This window comes from Pseudophryne corroboree, chromosome 9 (assembly GCF_028390025.1).
Source record: "Pseudophryne corroboree isolate aPseCor3 chromosome 9, aPseCor3.hap2, whole genome shotgun sequence".
Lineage (NCBI taxonomy): Eukaryota > Metazoa > Chordata > Amphibia > Anura > Myobatrachidae > Pseudophryne > Pseudophryne corroboree.
In genome coordinates this window covers 149,469,889-149,491,703 of record NC_086452.1, presented here as the reverse complement: position 1 = coordinate 149,491,703, position 21,815 = coordinate 149,469,889, and the positions used below count along the sequence as shown (strand labels likewise).

The 21,815-nt window shown below is 42.8% G+C and overlaps 2 pseudogenes; one reads left to right on the top strand and one right to left on the bottom strand.

Annotated features, from left to right (window-relative positions):
- Positions 1-14,423: 14,423 nt before the first annotated feature.
- On the bottom strand, positions 14,424-14,542 carry LOC134960352 (5S ribosomal RNA; annotated as a pseudogene).
- Positions 14,543-15,908: 1,366 nt separating this feature from the next.
- Positions 15,909-16,027, top strand: LOC134960350 (5S ribosomal RNA; annotated as a pseudogene).
- The last annotated feature ends 5,788 nt before the right edge of the window (positions 16,028-21,815 follow it).

Here is a 21,815-nt window from a genome sequence, read left to right as displayed (position 1 = left end):
CAGTGGTACTGCCGTATAAGTCCAGTGGTACTGGCGTATAAATCCCGTCCAGTGATACTGCTGTATATATCCAGTGGTACTGTCATATAATTCCAGTGATACTGTCATATATGTCCAGTGGTACTGCCGTATAAATCCAGTGGTACTGGCGTAAAAATCCCGTCCAGTGATACTGCTGTATATGTCAAGTGGTACTGCCATATAATTCCAGTGATACTGCCATATATGTCCAGTGGTACTGCCGAATAAATCCAGTTGTACTGGCGTATAAATCCAGTCCAGTGATACTGCCATATATGTCCAGTGGTACTGCCATATATTTCCAGCAATACTGCAGTATATGTCAAGTGGTACTGCCATATAACTCCAGTGGTACTGGCATATAAATCCAGTCCAGTGATACTGCCGTATATATGTCCAGTGGTACTGCTGTATAAATTCAGTGATACTGCCGTATATGTCCAGTGGTACTGCCGTATATATATCCAGTGATACTGGCATATAAATACAGTCCAGTGATACTGCTGTATATGTCCAGTGGTACTGCCATATAATTCCAGTTATACTGCCGTATATGTCCAGTGGTACTGCCGTATAAATTAGAGATGAGCGGGTTCGGTTTCTCTGAATCCGAACCCGCCAGAACTTCATGTTTTTTTTCACGGGTCCGAGCGACTCGGATCTTCCCGCCTTGCTCGGTTAACCCGAGCGCGCCCGAACGTCATCATGACGCTGTCGGATTCTCGCGAGGCTCGGATTCTATCGTGAGACTCGGATTCTATATAAGGAGCCGCGCGTCGCCGCCATTTTCACACGTGCATTGAGATTGATAGGGAGAGGACGTGGCTGGCGTCCTCTCCGTTTAGAATTAGAATAGATTAGAGAGACACTTGATTTACTAATTTTGGGGAGCATTAGGAGTACTCAGTAGTGTACAGTGCAGAGTTTTGCTGATAGTGACCAGTGACCACCACTTTTATTTATAATCCGTTCTCTGCCTGAAAAAAGCGATACACAGCACACAGTGACTCAGTCACATACCATATCTGTGTGCACTGCTCAGGCTCAGGCCAGTGTGCTGCATCATCTATTATCTATATATAATATTATATATATCTGTCTGACTGCTCAGCTCACACAGCTTATAATTGTGGGGGAGACTGGGGAGCACTACTGCAGTGCCAGTTATAGGTTATAGCAGGAGCCAGGAGTACATAATATAATCCGTTCTCTGCCTGAAAAAAGCGATACACAGCACACAGTGACTCAGTCACATACCATATCTGTGTGCACTGCTCAGGCTCAGGCCAGTGTGCTGCATCATCTATTATCTATATATAATATTATATATATCTGTCTGACTGCTCAGCTCACACAGCTTATAATTGTGGGGGAGACTGGGGAGCACTACTGCAGTGCCAGTTATAGGTTATAGCAGGAGCCAGGAGTACATAATATATTATATAGTGAGTGACCACCAGACACACAGTGCAGTTTATTTAATATATCCGTTCTCTGCCTGAAAAAAGCGATACACACAGTGACTCAGTCAGTCACATACCATATCTGTGTGCACTGCTCAGGCTCAGGCCAGTGTGCTGCATCATCTATATATATTATATATCTGTCTGACTGCTCAGCTCACACAGCTTATAATTGTGGGGGAGACTGGGGAGCACTACTGCAGTGCCAGTTATAGGTTATAGCAGGAGCCAGGAGTACATAATATTATATTAAAATTAAACAGTGCACACTTTTGCTGCAGGAGTGCCACTGCCAGTGTGACTAGTGACCAGTGACCTGACCACCAGTATATAATATTAGTAGTATACTATCTCTTTATCAACCAGTCTATATTAGCAGCAGACACAGTACAGTGCGGTAGTTCACGGCTGTGGCTACCTCTGTGTCGGCACTCGGCAGCCCATCCATAATTGTATATACCACCTAACCGTGGTTTTTTTTTCTTTCTTTATACATACATACTAGTTACGAGTATACTATCTCTTTATCAACCAGTCTATATATTAGCAGCAGACACAGTACAGTGCGGTAGTTCACGGCTGTGGCTACCTCTGTGTCGGCACTCGGCAGCCCGTCCATAATTGTATATACCACCTAACCGTGGTTTTTTTTTCTTTCTTTATACATACATACTAGTTACGAGTATACTATCTCTTTATCAACCAGTCTATATATTAGCAGCAGACACAGTACAGTGCGGTAGTTCACGGCAGTGGCTACCTCTGTGTCGGCACTCGGCAGCCCGTCCATAATTGTATATACCACCTAACCGTGGTTTTTTTTTCTTTCTTTATACATACATACTAGTTACGAGTATACTATCTCTTTATCAACCAGTCTATATATTAGCAGCAGACACAGTACAGTGCGGTAGTTCACGGCTGTGGCTACCTCTGTGTCGGCACTCGGCAGCCCGTCCATAATTGTATATACCACCTAACCGTGGTTTTTTTTTCTTTCTTTATACATACATACTAGTTACGAGTATACTATCTCTTTATCAACCAGTCTATATATTAGCAGCAGACACAGTACAGTGCGGTAGTTCACGGCTGTGGCTACCTCTGTGTCGGCACTCGGCAGCCCGTCCATAATTGTATATACCACCTAACCGTGGTTTTTTTTTCTTTCTTTATACATACATACTAGTTACGAGTATACTATCTCTTTATCAACCAGTCTATATATTAGCAGCAGACACAGTACAGTGCGGTAGTTCACGGCTGTGGCTACCTCTGTGTCGGCACTCGGCAGCCCGTCCATAATTGTATACTAGTATCCAATCCATCCATCTCCATCGTTTACCTGAGGTGCCTTTTAGTTGTGCCTATTAAAATATGGAGAACAAAAATGTTGAGGTTCCAAAATTAGGGAAAGATCAAGATCCACTTCCACCTCGTGCTGAAGCTGCTGCCACTAGTCATGGCCGAGACGATGAAATGCCAGCAACGTCGTCTGCCAAGGCCGATGCCCAATGTCATAGTACAGAGCATGTCAAATCCAAAACACCAAATATCAGTAAAAAGCCTCTTTTTTTCTTTGCGTCATGTGCTGTTTGGGGAGGGTTTTTTGGAAGGGACATCCTGCGTGACACTGCAGTGCCACTCCTAGATGGGCCCGGTGTTTGTGTCGGCCACTAGGGTCGCTAATCTTACTCACACAGCTACCTCATTGCGCCTCTTTTTTTCTTTGCGTCATGTGCTGTTTGGGGAGGGTTTTTTGGAAGGGCCATCCTGCGTGACACTGCAGTGCCACTCCTAGATGGGCCCGGTGTTTGTGTCGGCCACTAGGGTCGCTAATCTTACTCACACAGCTACCTCATTGCGCCTCTTTTTTTCTTTGCGTCATGTGCTGTTTGGGGAGGGTTTTTTGGAAGGGACATCCTGCGTGACACTGCAGTGCCACTCCTAGATGGGCCCGGTGTTTGTGTCGGCCACTAGGGTCGCTAATCTTACTCACACAGCTACCTCATTGCGCCTCTTTTTTTCTTTGCGTCATGTGCTGTTTGGGGAGGGTTTTTTGGAAGGGCCATCCTGCGTGACACTGCAGTGCCACTCCTAGATGGGCCCGGTGTTTGTGTCGGCCACTAGGGTCGCTAATCTTACTCACACAGCTACCTCATTGCGCCTCTTTTTTTCTTTGCGTCATGTGCTGTTTGGGGAGGGTTTTTTGGAAGGGACATCCTGCGTGACACTGCAGTGCCACTCCTAGATGGGCCCGGTGTTTGTGTCGGCCACTAGGGTCGCTTATCTTACTCACACAGCGACCTTGGTGCAAATTTTAGGACTAAAAATAATATTGTGAGGTGTGAGGTATTCAGAATAGACTGAAAATGAGTGTAAATTATGGTTTTTGAGGTTAATAATACTTTGGGATCAAAATGACCCCCAAATTCTATGATTTAAGCTGTTTTTTAGTGTTTTTGGAAAAAAACACCCGAATCCAAAACACACCCGAATCCGACAAAAAAAATTCGGTGAGGTTTTGCCAAAACGCGTTCGAACCCAAAACACGGCCGCGGAACCGAACCCAAAACCAAAACACAAAACCCGAAAAATTTCAGGCGCTCATCTCTAGTATAAATCCAGTGGTATTAGCATATAAATCCAGTCCAGTGATACTACTGTATATGTCCAGTGGTACTGCCATATAATTCCAGTTATTCTGCCGTATATGTCCAGTGGTACTGCCGTATAAATCCAGTGGTATTGGCATATAAATCCAGTCCAGTGATACTACTGTATATGTCCAGTGGTACTGCCGTAAAAATCCAGTGATACTGCTGTATATGTTCAATAGTACTGCCGTATAAATCCAATGGTAATGGTGTATAAATCCAGTCAACTGATTTTGTCATATATGTCCAGTGGTACTGCCGTATAAATCCAGCGGTACTGCCGTATATGTCCAGTTGTATTGCTGTATAAATCCAGTCCATTGATACTGCCGTATATGTCCAGTGGTACTGCCAAACAAGTCCAGTGGTACTGCCATATAAATCCAGTCCAGTGGTACTGCCGTATAAATCCAGTGGTACTGCTGTATAAATCCAGTCCAGTGGTACTGCCATATAAATCCAGTGGTACTGCCGTATAATTCCAGTGATACTGCCGTATAATTCCAGTGATACTGCCATAAAATTCCAGTGATACTGCCATATAAATCCAGTGGTACTGCCGTATAAGTCCAGTGGTACTGCCATATAAATCCAGTGGTACTGCTGTATAAATCCAGTCCAATGATATTGCCGTATATGTCCAGTGGTACTGCCGTACAAGTCCAGTGGTATTGCCATATAAATCCAGTCCAGTGGTACTGCCATATAAGTCCAGTGGTACTGCTGTATAAATCCATTCCAGTGATACTGACGTATAATTCCAGGGATACTGCCATATAAGTCCAGTGGTACTGCCATATAAATCCAGTAGTACTAGCGTATAAATCCAGTCCAGTGGTACTGCCGTATATGTCCAGTGGTACTGCCATATAATTCCAGTGATACTGCCATATATGTTCAGTGGTACTGCCATATAAATCCAGTGGTACTGGCATAAAAATCCCGTCCAGTGATACTGCCGTATATGCCCAGTGGTACTGCCAAATAATTCCAGTGATACTGCCGTATATGTCCAGTGGTACTGCTGTTTAAATCCAGTGGTACTGGCATATAATTCCAGTCCAGTGATACTGCCGTTTATGTCCAGTGGTACTGCTGTATAAATCCAGTGATACTGCCATATATGTCCAGTGGTACTGCCGTTTATATCCAGTGGTACTGGCATATAAATCCAGTCCAGTGATACTGCTGTATATGTCCAGTGGTACTGCCAAATAATTCCTGTGATACTGCCGTATATGTCCAGTGGTACTGCTGTATAAATCCAGTGGTACTGGCATATAATTCCAGTCCAGTGATACTGCCGTACATGTCCAGTTGTACTGCTGTATAAATCCAGTGATACTGCCATATATGTCCTCCAGTGGTACTGCCGTTTATATCCAGTGGTACTGGCATATAAATCCAGTCCAGTGATACTGCCGTATATGTCCAGTGGTACTGCCATATAATTCCAGTGATACTGACGTATATGTCCAGTACTACTGCCGTATAAATCCAGTGGTACTGGCATATAAATCCAGTTCAGTTATTCTGCCATATATGTCCAGTGGTACTGCTGTATAAATCCAGTGATACTGCTGTGTAAGTCCAGTGGTACTGCTGTATATGTCCAGTGGTACTGCTGTCTAAATCCAGTCCAGTGATACTGCAGAATATTTTAAGTGGTACTGTCATACGAGTCCAGTGGTACTGCCATATAAATCCAGTCCAGTGGTACTGCCGTATAAATCCAGTGATACTGGCGTATAAATCCAGTCCAGTGGAACTGCCGTATATGTCCAGTGGTACTGACGTATAATTCCAGTAATACTGCCATATATGTCTAGTGGTACTGCCGTATAAATCCAGTGGTACTGGCGTAAAAATCCCGCCCAGTGATACTGCCGTATATGTCCAGTGGTACTGTCATATAATTCCAGTGATACTGTCGTATATGTCCAGTGGTACTGCCGTATAAATCCAGTTGTACTGGCGCATAAATCCCGTCCAGTGATACTGCTGTATATGTGCAGTGGTACTGCCATATAATTCCAGTGATACTGCTGTATAAATCCAGTGGTACTGGTGTATAAATCCAGTCCAGTGATACTGCCATATATGTCCAGTTGTACTGCCATATATTTCCAGTAATACTGCCGTATAAGTCCAGTGGTACTGCCATATAAATCCAGTGGTACTGGCATATAAATCCAGTCCAGTGATACTGCCGTATATGTCCAGTGGTACTGCTGTATAAATTCAGTGATACTGACGTATATGTCCAGTTGTACTGATGTATCCAGTCCAGTGATACTGCTGTATATGTCCAGTGGTACTGCCATACAAGTCCAGTGGTACTGCCATATAAATCCAGTCCAGTGGTACTGCCGTATAAATGCAGTGGTACTGCTGTATAAATCCAGTCCAGTGGTACTGCCATATAAATCCAATGGTACTGCCGTATAATTTCAGTGATACTGCCATATAATTCCAGTGATACTGCCATATAAGTCCAGTGGTACTGCCGTATAAATCCAGTAGTACTAGCATATAAATCCAGTCCAGTGGTACTGCCGTATATGTCCAGTGGTACTGCCATATAATTCCAGTGATACTGCCATATATGTCCAGTGGTACTGCCACATAAATCCAGTGGTACTGGCATAAAAATCCCGTCCAGTGATACTGCCGTATATGCCCAGTGGTACTGCCAAATAATTCCAGTGATACTGCCGTATATGTCCAGTGGTACTGCTGTATAAATCCAGTGGTACTGGCATATAATTCCAGTCCAGTGATACTGCCGTATATGTCCAGTGGTACTGCTGTATAAAACCAGTGATACTGCCATATATGTCCAGTGGTACTGCCATTTATATCCAGTGGTACTGGCATATAAATCCAGTCCAGGGATACTGCCGTATATGTCCAGTGGTAATGCCAAACAAGTCCAGTGGTACTGCCATATAAATCCAGTCCAGTGGTACTGCCGTATAAGTCCAGTGGTACTGCTGTATAAATCCAGTCCAGTGGTACTGCCATATAAATCCAGTGGTACTGCCGTATTATTCCAGTGATACTGCCGTATAATTCCAGTGATACTGCCGTATAATTCCAGTGATACTGCCATATAATTCCAGTGATACTGCCATATAAATCCAGTGGTACTGCCGTATAAGTCCAGTTGTACTGCCATATAAATCCAGTGGTACTGCTGTATAAATCCAGTCCAGTGATACTGCCGTATATGTCCAGTGGTACTGCCATATAATTCCAGTGATACTGCCATATAAGTCCAGTGGTACCGCCGTATAAATCCAGTGGTACTGCCATATAAATCCAGTAGTACTAGCGTATAAATCCAGTCCAGTGGTACTGCCGTATATGTCCAGTGGTACTGCCATATAATTCCAGTGATACTGCCATATATGTCCAGTGGTATTGCCATATAAATCCAGTGGTACTGGCATAAAAATCCCGTCCAGTGATACTGCCGTATATGCCCAGTGGTACTGCCAAATAATTCCAGTGATACTGCCGTATATGTCCAGTACTACTGCCGTATAAATCCAGTCCAGTTATTCTGCCATATATGTCCAGTGGTACTGCCGTATAAATCCAGTGATACTGCTGTATAAGTCCAGTGGTACTGCTGTATATGTCCAGTGGTACTGCTGTCTAAATCCAGTCCAGTGATACTGCAGAATATGTCAAGTGGTACTGTCATACGAGTCCAGTGGTACTGCCATATAAATCCAGTCCAGTGGTACTGCCGTATAAATCCAGTGATACTGGCGTATAAATCCAGTCCAGTGGAACTGCCGTATATGTCCAGTGGTACTGACATATAATTCCAGTAATACTGCCATATATGTCTAGTGGTACTGCCGTATAAATCTAGTGGTACTGGCGTAAAAATCCCGCCCAGTGATACTGCCGTATATGTCCAGTGGTACTGTCATTTAATTCCAGTGATACTGTCGTATATGTCCAGTGGTACTGCCGTATAAATCCAGTTGTACTGGCGCATAAATCCCGTCCAGTGATACTGCCATATATGTCCAGTTGTACTGCCATATATTTCCAGTAATACTGCTGTATAAATCCAGTGGTACTGCCGTATAAATCCAGTGGTACTGGCATATAAATCCAGTCCAGTGATACTGCCATATATGTCCAGTTGTACTGCCATATATTTCCAGTAATACTGCTGTATAAGTCCAGTGGTACTGCCGTATAAATCCAGTGGTACTGGCATATAAATTCAGTCCAGTGATACTGCCGTATATGTCCAGTGGTACTGCTGTATAAATTCAGTGATACTGCCGTATATGTCCAGTTGTACTGCTGTATAAATCCAGTCCAGAGATACTGCCGTATATGTCCAGTGGTACTGCCATACAAGTCCAGTGGTACTGCCATATAAATCCAGTCCAGTGGTACTGCCGTATAAATTCAGTGGTACTGCTGTATAAATCCAGTCCAGTGGTACTGCCATATAAATCCAATGGTACTGCCGTATAATTTCAGTGATACTGCCATATAATTCCAGTGATACTGCCATATAAATCCAGTGGTACTGCCGTATAAATCCAGTAGTACTAGCGTATAAATCCAGTCCAGTGGTACTGCCGTATATGTCCAGTGGTACTGCCATATAATTCCAGTGATACTGCCATATATGCCCAGTGGTACTGCCAAATAATTCCAGTGATACTGCCGTATATGTCCAGTGGTACTGCTGTATAAATCCAGTGGTACTGGCATATAATTCCAGTCCAGTGATACTGCCGTATATGTCCAGTGGTACTGCTGTATAAAACCAGTGATACTGCCATATATGTCCAGTGGTACTGCCGTTTATATCCAGTGGTACTGGCATATAAATCCAGTCCAGTGATACTGCTGTATATGTCCAGTGGTACTGCCAAACAAGTCCAGTGGTACTGCCATATAAATCCAGTCCAGTGGTAATGCCGTATAAGTCCAGTGGTACTGCTGTATAAATCCAGTCCAGTTGTACTGATATATAAATCCAGTGGTACTGCCGTATTATTCCAGTGATACTGCCGTATAATTCCAGTGATACTGCCATATAATTCCAGTGATACTGCCATATAAGTCCAGTGGTACTGCCGTATAAGTCCAGTTGTACTGCCATATAAATCCAGTGGTACTGCTGTATAAATCCAGTCCAGTAATACTGCCGTATATGTCCAGTGGTAGTGCCGTACAAGTCCAGTGGTATTGCCATATAAATCCAGTCCAGTGGTACTGCCATATAAGTCCAGTGGTACTGCTGTAAAATCCAGTCCAGTGATACTGACGTATAATTCCAGTGGTACTGCCATATAAGTCCAGTGGTACTGCCGTATAAATCCAGTGGTAATGGCGTGTAAATCCAGTCCAGTGGTACTGCTGTATATGTCCAGTGGTACTAACATATAAATCCAGTGATACTGCCATATATGACCAGAGGTGCTGCCATATAAATCCAGTGGTACTGGCATAAAAATCCCATCCAGAGATAACGCCGTATATGTACAGTGGCACTGCCATATAATTCCAGTGATACTGCCATATAAGTCCAGTGGTACCGCCTTATAAGTCCAGTGGTACTGCCGTATAAATCCAGTAGTACTAGCGTATAAATCCAGTCCAGTGGTACTGCCGTATATGTCCAGTGGTACTGCCATATAATTCCAGTGATACTGCCATATATGTCCAGTGGTATTGCCATATAAATCCAGTGGTACTGGCATAAAAATCCCGTCCAGTGATACTGCCGTATATGCCCAGTGGTACTGCCAAATAATTCCAGTGATACTGCCGTATATGTCCAGTACTACTGCCGTATAAATCCAGTGGTACTGGCATATAAATCCAGTCCAGTTATTCTGCCATATATGTCCAGTGGTACTGCCGTATAAATCCAGTGATAATGCTGTATAAGTCCAGTGGTACTGCTGTATATGTCCAGTGGTTCAGCTGTCTAAATCCAGTCCAGTGATACTGCAGAATATGTCAAGTGGTACTGTCATACGAGTCCAGTGGTACTGCCATATAAATCCAGTCCAGTGGTACTGCCGTATAAATCCAGTGATACTGGCGTATAAATCCAGTCCAGTGGAACTGCCGTATATATCCAGTGGTACTGACATATAATTCCAGTAATACTGCCATATATGTCTAGTGGTACTGCCGTATAAATCCAGTGGTACTGGCGTAAAAATCCCGCCCAGTGATACTGCCGTATATGTCCAGTGGTACTGTCATTTAATTCCAGTGATACTGTCGTATATGTCCAGTGGTACTGCCGTATAAATCCAGTTGTACTGGCGCATAAATCCCGTCCAGTGATACTGCTGTATATGTCCAGTGATACTGCTGTATAAATCCAGTGCTACTGGTGTATAAATTCAGTCCAGTGATACTGCCATATATGTCCAGTTGTACTGCCATATATTTCCAGTAATACTGCCATAAAAGTCCAGTGGTACTGCCGTATAAATCCAGTGGTACTGGCATATAAATCCAGTCCAGTGATACTGCCGTATATGTCCAGTGGTACTGCTGTATAAATTCAGTGATACTGCCGTATATGTACAGTTGTACTGCTGTATAAATCCAGTCCAGTGATACTGCCGTATATGTCCAGTAGTACTGCCATACAAGTCCAGTGGTACTGCCATATAAATCCAGTCCAGTGGTACTGCCGTATAAATTCAGTGGTACTGCTGTATAAATCCAGTCCAGTGGTACTGCAATATAAATCCAATGGTACTGCCGTATAATTTCAGTGATACTGCCATATAATTCCAGTGATACTGCCATATAAGTCCAGTGGTACTGCCGTATAAATCCAGTAGTACTAGCATATAAATCCAGTCCAGTGGTACTGCCGTATATGTCCAGTGGTACTGCCATATAATTCCAGTGATACTGCCATATATGTCCAGTGGTACTGCCACATAAATCCAGTGGTACTGGCATAAAAATCCCGTCCAGTGATACTGCCGTATATGCCCAGTGGTACTGCCAAATAATTCCAGTGATACTGCCGTATATGTCCAGTGGTACTGCTGTATAAATCCAGTGGTACTGGCATATAATTCCAGTCCAGTGATACTTCCGTATATGTCCAGTGGTACTGCTGTATAAAACCAGTGATACTGCCATATATGTCCAGTGGTACTGCCGTTTATATCCAGTGGTACTGGCATATAAATCCAGTCCAGTGATACTGCCGTATATATCCAGTGGTACTGCCAAATAATTCCTGTGATACTGCCGTATATGTCCAGTGGTACTGCTGTATAAATCCAGTGGTACTGGCATATAATTCCAGTCCAGTGATACTGCCGTATATGTCCAGTGGTACTGCTGTATAAATCCAGTGATACTGCCATATATGTCCATTGGTACTGCCGTTTATATCCAGTGGTACTGGCATATAAATCCAGTCCAGTGATACTGCCATATATGTCCAGTGGTACTGCCATATAATTCCAGTGATACTGCCGTATATGTCCAGTCCTACTGCCGTATAAATCCAGTGGTACTGGCATATAAATCCAGTCCAGTTATTCTGCCATATATGTCCAGTGGTACTGCCGTATAAATCCAGTGATACTGCTGTATTAGTCCAGTGGTACTGCTGTATATGTCCAGTGGTACTGATGTCTAAATCCAGTCCAGTGATACTGCAGTATATGTCAAGTGGTACTGTCATACGAGTCCAGTGGTACTGCCATATAAATCCAGTCCAGTGGTACTGCCGTATAAATCCAGTGGTACTGCTGTATAAATCCAGTCCAGTGGTACTGCCGTATAACTCCAATGGTACTGCCGTATAATTCCAGTGATACTGCCATATAATTCCAGTGATACTGCCATATAAGTCCAGTGATACTGCCGTATAAGTCCAGTGGTACTGCCGTATAAGTCCAGTCTAGTGGTACGTCCATATAAGTCCAGTGGTACTGCCGTATAATACCAGTGATACTGCAGTATAATTCCAGTGATACTTCCGTATAACTCCAGTGGTACTGACCTGTGCTGTGTATTATTTACTCCATTTAAGGAGTTTTTAATATTTCATCCAAATAATTTTTACAGGGTTTGGCCTGTGTGGTGTAGTGATACGCTATCCTGTGCCGCATATTGGGGGTCATTCCGAGTTGATCACACGCTAGCTGTTTTTAGCAGCCGTGCAAATGCATAGTCACCACCCACGGGGATGTGTATTTTTGCTTTGCAAGTGTGTGAACGCCTGTGCAGCCAAGCTCTGCAAAAACATTTTGTGCAGTTTCAGAGTAGGTCTGAACTTACTCAGCCCTTTGCGATCACTTCAGTTTTTGTGGTGCCAGAATAGACGTCACACACCCGCCCTCCAAATGCCCAGACATGCCTGCTTTTTCCCTACCACTCCCAGAAAATGGTCAGTTGACACCCATAAACACCCTCTTTCTTTCAATCTTCTTGCGATTGGCTGTTCGAATGGATTCTTCGTTAAATCCATAGCTCAGCAACGATCCACATTGTACCCGTATGACACGCATGTAGAGACCTGATTGCAGCGCAGCGAAAATCGGCAGCATGAGATCAACTCGGAATGACCCCCATTGTGTTATATAACTCCAGAAAAATAATGGAGAACAAAAATTTGGAGGATAAAATAAGGAAAGATCAAGAACCACTTCTTCCTAGTGCTGAAGCTGCTGCCACTCGTCATGACATACTGTATACGATGAAATTCCATCAACATTGTCTGCCAAGGCCGCTGCCTAATGTAATAGTGGAGGGCATGTAAAATCCCAAAAGCCAAAGTTCAGTAAAAATACCCCAAAAAATAAATTTAAATGGTCTGAGGAGAAACGTCACCTTGCCATTACGACACGGAGTGGCAAGGAATGGCTAAGACACTGACCTACTGTATGTTCATGAACAAGAGAAAATTAATAGAGGCGCTCATATATCCATATGTTCTGTACCTCAGATATAATAGCCAAAGAAGTCCGATTGATAAATTAAAATATACTTTATAAAAACAAGTAATTGCTTGTTTTTTTACTGTATATATTAAACTATTTATATGATGGACATTCTTGTATAAATGTATAACAGTAGTATAATAAAAATTCAACACTCGATTTGATTATTTAGTAATATGTGCCAAAACAATTGAAATCAGCTAAAAACCAAGTCCATGTGTCAATATAATGTTCAGTAGCAATAGGACTAATGAACCGTGCCGGGCGTCCACGGAATATTGATTCAATTGGCTTTGTAGGCTGCTAATAATAAATAAATGATACAATTGTTGCTGGTCGCTATCATAAGGTAGCTTATAGTTACCGAGCTCAGGTGGATGCCGGCATAGAACTGCTGAAGAAAGAGACGTTATTCTGATGATAAGGGGACCGCCGTGAGTATCCTGCAGATAATTGGCCCAAGAAATTAGCGCTGTTGGTATAAACAATGTTAGGACCGTGTTTGTGGTCAAAATGTTAGAGCCGCTAAATACATTAATATATGACGGGTCCCGTGGTGGATGGGTGAATTGTGGTCCTGTGTGCAAGCTGGAGGGGAGCTAACTCTCTGTCCCCCGTGCAGTGCCTGGAGTGGTCTGTGTGGTGATGCTTGCACAATGCAACCATTAAGCAAAGAGAAGAAAAAAGAAAGACTCTGTGTTGGGGCACGCTTAGAAATTTGAAATAAGTTTATTAAAACTTAACATTTAATTAATAACGAATAAAAGTAATGAGGAGTTTGATACAAAAAATTTTGTTCAAGAACACAAAGTAAACATATATATTGAAAGAAATCAGGATAAGCCTGATACAAAATTATGGGCACCTGTGGTGAAAAATATACTGAAAAACATAAAAAATTACAAAAAATTAATATTATTAAGGTGCCTGAGTTAATCAAAATTCAAAAATGGAGTAGAGGTAAATGATATGTACATATAATCACCGCAGTGATAATTGTAGGTATGCACCTAGTCTAAAACCTCATGAGAATAGATGAGAGGCACAAAGGTTCATAATTGAAATGTCAAATGACTGAGGGTAATCACCTGGTAGAGATTCTGTTTGCTAAAAGGCTAGATCCTTATAGATAACAAAGCATTTAAGATAAAAGTATGATTATTAAAGATACAAAAGAGCATTGATAAATAAGCCTAAAGGCAAAGCCAATTGTAGATAAATAGAAGGTTTGCGGGAAAGTTGGATAAGGAATAGGTAAGTTTCAGAAGTTGCTCTAACACTTCTGCTGTTTGTGATCAGAGGTCACAATCTTACTGCACCTGATATTCCCAAGAGGTCACCCTACTAGGTACTGATCAGGCTTATCAGCGCTTAGCTTCCAAGGTCGGATGAGATTGGGCGTTGCTGCTGAAATATGGCAGTAATAAACACTAGGACACAAATGAGAGAGTGTAATGAGTAGTGAGCAACAAGGTACTTCTGCTGTCCAGTTTCTAGCGCAGATTCTCTGTTGCTGTGAGCATTGCAGAGAGTGGTCTCGCATCTGGATGAGAGGGTACTAAAAATAGAAGTGAGATATGCTCAGAATAGGGAGGAAACCCTGCCTTCTGCTGTCCACTGTCTTATATAGATATATAGTGGACAGTGAATGAGAGAGGTGGGTTAGGCTTACCTATTGAAAAAAAGGGTGGTGGGAAAATTAGAAGAAGGAGAAGAAATGGTAATGTGGTGAGATCACAAATTAACAAAAAATTAAGTAAATTATGAAATAAAACAATCATGAAATCAACGATTAATTGGAAAAAGGAAAGTAAACACAGGCTGCATGGTAAAGGCTTACCAAAATGGGTATAAGACCCTGTTTATGCAGAAAGGATTCTGCAAAAAAGTATTACATTTAAAAGGAAATACCAGAAAATGGTTTAGAACAATAATTAAGGATCAAAAATAGCAAACATGGAAAAAAAACAATATTGATTATATATCAGTATCAGTTAAATAACTGGAGTCCAAATGGGCACATACAATACCAGGGAGTCCCAAAAGTGATCTGAGCTAGAAAGAGTTCAGCATCACTGAGCACAGACGGACCGTTTCACCAGTGAACAAGCCACCCTGGTGAAACGGTCCGTCTGTGCTCAGTGATGCTGAACTCTTTCTAGCTCAGATCACTTTTGGGACTCCCTGGTATTGTATGTGCCCATTTGGACTCCAGTTATTTAACTGATACTGATATATAATCAATATTGTTTTTTTTCCATGTTTGCTATTTTTGATCCTTAATTATTGTTCTAAACCATTTTCTGGTATTTCCTTTTAAATGTAATACTTTTTTTGCAGAATCCTTTCTGCATAAACAGGGTCTTATACCCATTTTGGTAAGCCTTTACCATGCAGCCTGTGTTTACTTTCCTTTTTCCAATTAATCGTTGATTTCATGATTGTTTTATTTCATAATTTACTTAATTTTTTGTTAATTTGTGATCTCACCACATTACCATTTCTTCTCCTTCTTCTAATTTTCCCACCACCCTTTTTTTCAATAGGTAAGCCTAACCCACCTCTCTCATTCACTGTCCGCTATATATCTATATAAGACAGTGGACAGCAGAAGGCAGGGTTTCCTCCCTATTCTGAGCATATCTCACTTCTATTTTTAGTACCCTCTCATCCAGATGCGAGACCACTCTCTGCAATGCTCACAGCAACAGAGAATCTGCGCTAGAAACTGGACAGCAGAAGTACCTTGTTGCTCACTACTCATTACACTCTCTCATTTGTGTCCTAGTGTTTATTACTGCCATATTTCAGCAGCAACGCCCAATCTCATCCGACCTTGGAAGCTAAGCGCTGATAAGCCTGATCAGTACCTAGTAGGGTGACCTCTTGGGAATATCAGGTGCAGTAAGATTGTGACCTCTGATCACAAACAGCAGAAGTGTTAGAGCAACTTCTGAAACTTACCTATTCCTTATCCAACTTTCCCGCAAACCTTCTATTTATCTACAATTGGCTTTGCCTTTAGGCTTATTTATCAATGCTCTTTTGTATCTTTAATAATCATACTTTTATCTTAAATGCTTTGTTATCTATAAGGATCTAGCCTTTTAGCAAACAGAATCTCTACCAGGTGATTACCCTCAGTCATTTGACATTTCAATTATGAACCTTTGTGCCTCTCATCTATTCTCATGAGGTTTTAGACTAGGTGCATACCTACAATTATCACTGCGGTGATTATATGTACATATCATTTACCTCTACTCCAATTTTGAATTTTGATTAACTCAGGCACCTTAATAATATTAATTTTTTGTAATTTTTTATGTTTTTCAGTATATTTTTCACCACAGGTGCCCATAATTTTGTATCAGGCTTATCCTGATTTCTTTCAATATATATGTTTACTTTGTGTTCTTGAACAAATTTTTTTGTATCAAACTCCTCATTACTTTTATTCGTTATTAATTAAATGTTAAGTTTTAATAAACTTATTTCAAATTTCTAAGCGTGCCCCAACACAGAGTCTTTCTTTTTTCTTCTCTTTGCTTAACCATTACTGACTCTGGGAGCACCACCAACTCAAATAATTATTTAGATGTCTTCATTAAGAATCTTTAAATTTAAACTTAGTATCGTTGGTCATTCCCTGAACAGTTTTCTACAATCTGTGTATTAATCTATGTTCATCATTACCACATTTTTCCTGTGCGGAACCAAACCAAATTTCTGTTAACAATGCAACCATTGTATGGGATGCTCACCCAAATACGGACCAAGTTCTCACAATCAGATGTACAAGCTGGAGGGGGTATTTGTATCCCGTCTCCCGTGCGATGCTTGAGAGTGGCTTGAGTGGTGATATTGGCGTGGCTGATGTTTGAAAAGTCCACCTGAACCTATTAACGGCGTGATGGGCGGAGTCCTGATGCGTTTCGTCACAGCAACATGTGACTTTTTCATGACTAGTGGTTCAGCTTCACATGACGATGGAAGCCCTCATCCTCCCGCTTGATAAATGATAAGTGTTAAGCTGGCAAAAGCACAGCAAAGAACTGTGTGTTCTAAGATGGTATCACAAATCCCCAAGGAGAGTCCAAGTGTGTCGACGGTTGCGATGCCTGACTTTCCCAACACTGGACGAGAAGAGGTGGCTACTTCCACCATTTGCAGGCCCTCTGCAAATGCTGGAAGGAGCACCCACAGTCCAGTTCCTGATATTCAAATTGAAGATGTCACTGTTGAAGTACACCAGGATGAGGATATGGGTGTTGCTGGCGCTGAGGAGGAAGTTGACGATGAGGATTCTGATGGTGAGGTGGTTTGTTTAAATCAGGCACCGGGGGAGACACCTGTTGTCCGTGGGATGAATAAGCCCATTGTGATGCCTGGGCAAAATCTCAAAAAAGCCATCTCTTCAGTGTGGAATTATTTCTTCACAAATCCGGACAACAGGTGTCAAGCCGTGTGTTGCCTCTGTCAATCTGTAATAAGTAGGGGCAAGGACATTAACCACCTAGGAACATCCTCCCTTATACGTCACCTGCTGCGCATTCATCAGAAGTCAGTGTCAAGTTGTGAAACTTTGGGTAAGAGCAAAGCTGTCCACTGACACCTAAATCCCTTCTTCCTCTTGTACCCAAGCTCCTGCAAGCCACGCCACCAACTCCCTCAACGTCAACTTCCTCCTCAGTCAGGAATGTCAGTAGTCCTGCAGGCCATGTCACTGGCAAGACTGAGGAGTCCTCCCCTAACCGGGATTCCTCCGAAGGATCCTTGAGTGGTACGCCTACTGCTGCTGTTGCTGCCGCTGCTGTTGTTGCTGCTGGGAGTCGATCGTAATCCCAGAGAGGAAGTCGGAAGACCACTTGTACTACTTCAGATAAGCAATTGACTGTCCAACAGTCCTTTTGTTGAGAGGAAGATGAAATATGACAGCAGTCATTCTATTGCAAAGCGGATAACTGAGGCCTTGAGAGCTATATTGGTGTTAGACATGCATCTGGTATCCTCCATTAGTTCAGTGGGACTTAGAGAATTGATGGAGGTAGTGTGTCCCCGGTACCAAAATCCATCTAGGTTCCACTTCACTAGGCAGGCAATACCAAGAATGTACAGAGGCGTCAGAAAAAGTGTTTTTAGTGTCCTAAAAAATGCAGTTGAACCCACTGTCCACTTAACCACGGACATGTAGACAAGTTTAACAGGGCAGATTAAGGACTATATGACTGTGACAGCCCACTGGGTAGATGTATTGCCTCCCACAGCAACAACAACAGCAGTGGCACCAGTAGCAGCATCTCGCAAATTCCAGCTTGTTCCTAGGCAGGCTACGCTATGTATCACCACTTTCTGTAAGAGGCACACCGTTGACAACTTCTTACGGAAACCGAGGGACATCATCGCAAAATGGCTTACCCCATATAGACTCTCCTGGGGATTTGTGATATCGGACAAAGCCACCAATATTGTGTGTGCATTACATCTGGGCAAATTCCAGCACGTCCCATGTTGTGCACATACAATTAATTTCTTGGTGCAGAATTTCTTGAAAAATGACAGGAGATGCTGTTCAGGAGATGCTGTCAGTAGCCCAAAATATTGTGGGCCACTTTCGACATTCAGCCACCACGTGCGGAAGACTGGAGCACCAGCAAACACTCTTGAACCTGCCCCGCCATCACCTTAAGCAAGAGGTGATAACGAGGTGGAATTCAACACTCTATATGCTTCAGAGGATTGAGGAGCATCAAAACGGCCATTCAAGCCTATACATCTATCTACGATATATAGGCAAAGGAGAGGGAATGCACCTGACTCAAGCACAGCGGAGAATGATTTCTGTCTTGTGCAAGGTTCTCCAACCCTTCGAACTTGCCACACGTGAAGTCAGTTCAGACACTGCCAGCTTGAGTCAGGTCATTCCCCTCATCAGGCTTTTGCAGAAGCAGCTGGAGAAATTGAAGGATGAGCTAAGATGGAGCGATTCCGCTAAGTATGTGGGACTTGTGGATGGAGCCATTCATTCGCTTTGCCAGGATTCATGAGTGGTCAATCTGTTGAAATCAGAGCACTACATTTTGGCCACCGTGAACGATCCTAGGTTTAAAGCCTACGTTGTAGCTCTCTTTCCAGCATACATAAGTCTGCAGAGGTTCAAAAACATGCTGATGAGAAAATTGTCAACTCAAGCGGAACGTAACCCGTCAACAGCTCCTCCTTCATTTTCTCCTGCAACTGGGGCTGCGAGGAAAAGGATAAGATTTCCTAGCCCATCCGCTGGCAGTGATGCAGGGCAGTCAGGAGTGAGTGCTGATATCTGGTCTGGACTGAAGGACCTGCCAACAATTATTGACATGTCTACTGTCACTGCATATGATTCTGTCACCATTGAAAGAATGGTGGAGGATTATATGAGTGACAGCATCCAAGTAGGCATGTCACACAGTCCGTACGTATACTGGCAGGAAAAAGAGGCAATTTGGAAGCCCTTGCACAAACTGGCTTTATTTTACCTAAGCCCCCCCCCTCCCCTTCCTGCAGTGTATACTCTGAAAGAGTGTTTAGTGCAACCGGTAACCTTGTCAGCGATCGGCATAGGAGGTTACTTACACTAAATGTGGAGAAGATGATGTTCATCAAAATGAAATATAAATTCCTCCGGGAAGACCTTTACCAGCAATTGTCTCCAGAAAGTACACAGTTACCTGTGATGGTGGATTCCAGTGGGGACAAATTAGTACTCTGTGAGGAGGAAGATGTACACACTGAAAGGGGGAAGGAATCAGAGGATGAGTATGAGATCGACATCTTGCCTCTGTAAAGCCAGTTTGTGCAAGGAGAGATTGATTGCTTCTTTGTGTGTGTGTGTGTGGTTTAGGGGTACGCTCTCCTGTGCCACCAATATTGTGCTTGTATTACATCCGGGCAAATTCCAGCACATCCCATGTTGTTTGTGCCACACACTTGTGTCACTTAGCTTAGTCTTACAGCGACCTCATTGCAGCTCTTTTTTCTTCTTTGCATGATGTGCTGTTTGGGGACTAGTTTTTTGTAGTGCCATCCTGTCTGCAACTGCATTGTCACTCCTAGATGGGCCAGGTGTTTGTGCCACACACTTGTGTCGCTTAGCTTAGTCATACAGCTACCTCATTGCACCTCTTTTTCTTCTTTGCATGATGTGCTGTTTGGGGCCTAGTTTTTTTAATTGCCATCCTGTCTGCAACTGCAGTGCCACTCCTAGATGTGCCAGGTGTTTGTGCCGCACACTTGTGTCGCTTAGCTTAGTCATACAGCTACCTCATTGCACCAATTTTACTTCTTTGCATGATGTGCTGTTTGGGGCCTAGTTTTTTTAAGTGCCATCCTGTCTGCAACTGCAGTGCCACTCCTAGGTGGGCCAGGTGTTTGTGCAGTACACTTGTGTCGCTTAGCTTAGTCATACAGGCACCTTGGTGCACCCTTTTGGCCTAAAAACAATATTGTGAGGTGTTCAGAATAGACTGGAAATGAGTGGAAATGAATGTTTTTGAAGTTAATAATACCGTAGGATCAAAATTACCCCCAAATTCTGTGATTTTAGCTGTTTTTATGTGTGTTTTTTTTATATCATCCAGATCCAAAACCAAAACTAAAACCAAAACACGTAAAGGTGGTTTTGGCAAAACCAATCCAGATCCAAAACACGAGCATGGAACCAGAAACCAAAACCAAAACTCAAAACACGAAAAGTGTCCGCCGCACATCTCTAGTATAATGTGCATGTAGAGGATGGAGAACTTAAAAATAATAATCCAGAACCAACCAATATAGTATTAAATACACATGGTAATACTTTGTGACTTTATAGATGGTTGGAGGTGCGCCATGGAGAAAATACGGTATACTCAAGAACAATGACGGACCGCAAGGTCGGTCCAACTGAAGAAAACTCACTTTCTGGCACACTCATTAGATTGTATAATGAATAATTCTAAAACTTAACTTTTATTGTGGTAGTTAAAATAAAGGTCAACTAAAGTGAATGTGTGATACCGTACATGGGCCCTCATTCCGAGTTGTTCGCTCGCAAGGCGATTTTAGCAGAGTTACACACGCTAAGCCTCCGCCTACTGGGAGTGAATCTTAGCTTCTTAAAATTGCGAACGATGTATTCGCAATATTGCGATTACAAAGTACTTAGCAGTTTCAGAGTAGCTCCAGACTTACTCTGCCTGTGCGATCAGTTCAGTGCTTGTCGTTCCTGGTTTGACGTCACAAACACACCCAGCGTTCGCCCAACCACTCCCCCGTTTCTCCGGCCACTCCTGCATTTTTTCCGGAAACGGTAGCGTTTTCAGCCACACTCCCATAAAACGGCCTGTTTCCGCCAAGTAACACCCATTTCCTGTCAATCACATTACGATCGCCGGAGCGATGAAAAAGCCGTGAGTAAAAATACTATCTTCATAGCAAAGATACTTGGCGCAGTCGCAGTGCGAATATTGAGCATGCGCACTAAGCGGAATTTCACTGCGATGCGATGAAAAATACCGAGCGAACGACTCGGAATGAGGGCCATGGGGGGTAATTCCGAGTTGATCGCAGCATCAAATTTGTTAGCAGTTGGGCAAAACCATTTGCACTGCAGGGGAGGCAGATATAACATGTGCAAAGAGAGTGAGATTTGGGTGGGGTGTGTTCAAACTGAAATCTAAATT